Source organism: Populus alba, chromosome 16, assembly GCF_005239225.2.
Source record: "Populus alba chromosome 16, ASM523922v2, whole genome shotgun sequence".
Lineage (NCBI taxonomy): Eukaryota > Viridiplantae > Streptophyta > Magnoliopsida > Malpighiales > Salicaceae > Populus > Populus alba.
In genome coordinates, this window is record NC_133299.1 from 5,003,709 (window position 1) to 5,008,658 (window position 4,950).

The following is a 4,950-nucleotide window of genomic DNA, read 5'->3' on the forward strand; positions in this document are numbered from 1 at the left end:
TAACTGAGGGAGGTACATGCGGACTCCGCCTTCCTTTCCTGGGTCAGACATGGTTAGTTCAGCACTCCAACAACTCGTATTTCTCTTATCAATTTCTGCCCACTAACTCTCTGTTAACGTTGATTCATAGGCTGGGTGCGTTTTCTTTTTTCCAGGTTCTTTCTGCTTTCATTTTTTCCCTTGTCAACTTGTTTGATGAACAGTTCTTTGATATATTTGAATTTCTTGGTTATTTGATTATCGTGTATTTGATGTTGAAGGTTGTTGAATTTGATTTTTTTTTCACAATTTGGAGCTCTCTGATAAAGGACTAGTAAGATTTTATCCAATGTTCGCCGCTGATGCTGTTCTTTATCTATGGAGAAACATGGCCAAGATGCCTCTCTTTGTGTTCTTCAAGGACGCAAGGTATTGTTTCTGAAACTATTAGCTTAGTTCCTTTTGGTTACCAATGGACGCCAACAACATCCATTATAAAATAAAGCCGATATGGACTTTGTTCGTTATTGATAAATGTTTTTTTCTTTGTCGTCAGGAGATCAGTTTCTTTCTGGTTTTTGAGATTAATTGTTACCTTAGGATAGGTTAACGATGATTTGGTAAAATCTAACATTTTATTCCCTAATTGTTTGGCCAGGAGTGTTTTCAGGAAGGATGAGTTGGGGCTGGAAATAGCACAAATTGCAATTCCTGCAGCTCTTGCTTTAGCAGCAGACCCTATTGCTTCTTTAATTGACACGATATTCATTGGCCATATAGGTTTGTGTTTGCAACTTTTTTTTTTTGGAGAAGACAGTTGCATGTATGTAATAGATATCACATTATGGGAATTTTTATTTGTTTGTATTTTAAATGATGATGGTTGAATACCACTACAAAACTATGAAGAACATCAACATGTTGTGTTTGATGTTGTAACTAGCAAGATGATTCACATGCTTGCAAAACTGAATTGATATCTATTTGAATTGAAATAGTGATAACTACTACCAGCATAACAAGCACAAGGTATAGTACTTAGTTTCAGTTTTCATGTTCTTTTGCACAGGCCCTGTGGAGCTTGCTGCTGTTGGGGTTTCTATTGCTGTTTTCAATCAAGTGTCCAAGATTGCCATATTCCCACTTGTTAGTATCACAACTTCTTTTGTTGCTGAGGAAGATGCTACTGGAGGATTGACTACTGAAGACCATGAAGATGCAAAACTTGAAGGTGGTTTTGCTGTCAATAAAGAAATGGAAGAGCTGTTACCTCAAGCTGGTATACTTCTGCTATTGTTTTGCCAAGATGATTCGTGGTCTCTACTTAACTCTTCTATGATTTTTTGAATAATTCTAACCTGTGTACGATGTTCGGTTTCTCTGTTCTTCTCTGAGCAGAGTCCACATACAAATCATCATCCGTGAGCAGTAATTACACCAAAAGGGAATATGAGAGAAGGCATATTCCATCTGCTTCTTCTGCTTTGCTCGTTGGTTGTGTTCTTGGCATAATCCAAACTTTATTCCTCACTTTTTCTGCTAAACCAATCTTGAGTTGCATGGGTGTAAATTCTGTAAGTGCACTAGCTTGAGTGATTGTTTACTTTCTTATTGTCTTGTTGATGAGTTGATGAGTTGATATGATGCTAGTTAGAGAGTCTGGTATTAAGTTTGTTATATGGAGAAATTGCTTAAATATATCTGCTTCCACCATGAAAGTTAACAAAGCAATTTTATGCAAGTTGTTTCTCACCACTTCATCAAACAGCGGGAATTGATTTACCCAGCAATCTCTCTTGTTTGAACTTCAAATTCCCCATAAAGATTTTTTTTTCCTTAGGAAGTTATGTTGTGTCTGCAGGATTCTCCAATGCTAATACCAGCGGAACGATACTTGATATTGAGGTCACTTGGTGCTCCTGCTGTTCTCCTTTCCTTGGCTATGCAAGGGGTTTTTCGAGGAATTAAGGATACAAAAACTCCTTTATATGCTACTGGTGAGACGATTTCTTTTGTTGCATTCCCCGTAGTGTTGATAGCCGAATTAACAAAGTATAGTATGCATGGTCTAGTCCAAAATTATTGATATTTTACTTGTTGATATTTATGTAGTTATTGGAGATGCGGCAAACATTGTATTAGATCCCATATTTATATTTGTATTCCGAATGGATGTCAGTGGTGCAGCCATTGCGCATGTCATTTCTCAGTAAGTTCTATCTTTCTGCTAATAGTAACATACACATTTTTTGTGGTTTCTTATCTCGTATTGTACTTTGATTGATGTCTGCAAATTGTATGGTGCGGGCACCATGATTTACTACTTGTATATGGTTATCACAGGTACTTGATCTCTATAATACTGTTGTGGCAATTAATTAAACACGTTGATCTACTATCACCAAGCATTGAAGACCTCCAAATTGGCCGGTTTCTCAAAAATGGTGAGGCCTTCTTTATTTTTCTCTTCTGTGTGTCTGTGTACATATCAATTGTCTCACTTTCCTACGGCATTTATCTGTTAATGGCTACCATCACTGATGTATTCTAGACTTTTCCGTGCTTCCATTAAGGGTGTCTTCTCCTCGTAAGAGTAATAGCTGCAACAGCCTGTGTCACTCTGGCAGCATCATTGGCTACAAGGCACGGATCTACATCAATGGCTGCATTTCAGGTTTGCTTGCAGATTTGGTTGGCGACCTCTTTGCTTGCTGATGGTTTGGCTGTGGCTGGACAGGTAAGAAATGTGAATTGTATGTAAATGCAATAACCGCAGTGATAATTACACCATCACCTGCATTCACTGATAAAGAAGCAACTCCCCACTCGCCTATGCATGAAGTTTTAAATGACTTCTGAATAGATCATGTAAAGAGAGCACAGAAATACATTTACATCATCTCCAAAATTTGAACCAGAGCTCTTCGAAATTTTCTTGAGGAAAAATCTTCTTCTTATTGACTAAGAGCTTGGTTTAATCACATGATACTGCCAAAAATGGAAAATTTTTGGGAAGAGTCTTCCTTCTTCCAGCATTATCATAAGCTCTCTCTGCCTTCTGGTTCCAAAGTATCCTAGAACTATAAAGCAGGGTATATCAAATTGTCTTAATGCATGCTAACTTTAAACTGTTTCCATATCAACAACCCATCTTGAGAGCTGGGATAATTAAATTGCCTTTCCTTCCAAGTCTATTAATCAAATTTTAGGTTCTTTTTGGAGTACATATATAGTTTTGTTTCTTGGAGTAGCGAGCTAGCTTTAGTATTAAGTATGTTTTGATTCTGAGTCTCTCCATGTGATCAGATGGTAATGGATTCCCCATGTTTTTCAGGCAATCCTAGCAAGTGCATTTGCAAAGAGGATTATGACAAAGCCACAGCCACAGCTGCTCGTGTATTTCAGGTATGCTTCCTTTTTAACGCAATTAGTAGTTTTATTGGAATGAATCTAGTGCTGATATATAACTAATATTAAGTACTCACAAATAATTTTATAATTTTAAATTATTAATCATTAAAATATTTATATATTGTCATGCCATCAGATAATATCGATTCCTCTATGATTTATATTTCATTCTCTTCTACTTCTTCCACCATCATTTTTAAGAATTGGTCAGTTTAAAAAAGTTCTTATCTGAAAAAAGACTAATAGAAAAGGAATGAAAAAAAGAGAGAAAATAATGGATGACTTGGTCTGAATAAAATAGAAAAGAAGCATGGCATTTTTCTTTATTTTTTTCTTTCTTGTAGTATAGATATATGATGGCTACTTATTTTGTTTTCACTTTATATATATATTGTCTGTGGTGGTATTGCAGTATGCTTTGGTCCTAGGTCTAGTGCTCTCTATCATCCTCTCAGTTGGATTACAGTTTGCTTCGAGATTGTTTACAAAAGACGCCAGTGTTTTGCACCTTATTAGTGTGGGCATCCCGGTATCTTCACTTCCTTTCTTCTGTCAACAAAAGTAGTGTATTTTCTTTCTTTCTTGTTCCATAGATTCTGGATCATTTTGTGAATAAAGATTTTCGAACTTTTTCCTATCAGTTTGTTGCAGCAACTCAACCAATCAATGTTTTGGCCTTTGTTTTTGATGGAGTCAACTATGGAGCGTCAGATTTTGCATATTCCGCCTACTCAATGGTATACTTTGCCTCTCAATTCTCCCTACTTGTTTTTCAAAGCTTAGTTTGGCTTATAAGAAAGCAAAAGGAAAAAAAAAGTTAATAATCTTACAGCCACCTTCCAAGTCCTGGATGTTTGGAATTCATTTACTCTATCATCTGCATTTTGGAAAATAGTAAATGTGAGTCTTCATGTTAAATTCTCTTACATCATCTTTTTTCACTTTGTGTCTCCTTGCACCTCCCAGGTTTTGGTGGCAATTATAAGCATTCTTTGCTTATTTACACTATCCTCAAGTCATGGTTATGTTGGCATCTGGGTTGCGTTGGCCATTTTCATGAGTTTGCGTGCATTGGCTGGTTTTTTAAGGTGATAAATCATGTCGAAATGATAATTATATGATATTCAACTAAGTTATTTTCTACAATTTCTTTCATTTTACTTAATTTTCACTTTATACATCAACACCTGCAGGATGGGAACTGGTATGGGGCCTTGGAGGTTTCTTAAGAGCTGAATATTTCTCCATCGGTTCATCTAATTAACATTATTTCATATTCTTATCACTGACATGGCTCAAAGTATGAGTATTTATGGAGGATGGCTCTACATTTCTTCATTTCCTTCCGCCATGGTTGATGTATAAATGTATATGCAATGTGAAAAAACCTTGTCATTGTTTATGGGCTTCCTTCATCATATCCATTTTCCATGTGTTGTACAAAGCAAAGGTAGTGGCTCCTTTTGCCATGGCGATGCCAAGGAACTGTCTGCCTATATCAAGGAACTACATAATTCTCATTTGATTTCTTGACATTAAAGCAAAATGGATTCATTACCA

At 36.2% G+C, this 4,950-nt stretch overlaps 1 pseudogene; it reads left to right on the top strand.

The window, feature by feature from the left end:
* On the top strand, positions 1-4,950 carry LOC118051854 (protein DETOXIFICATION 42-like; annotated as a pseudogene).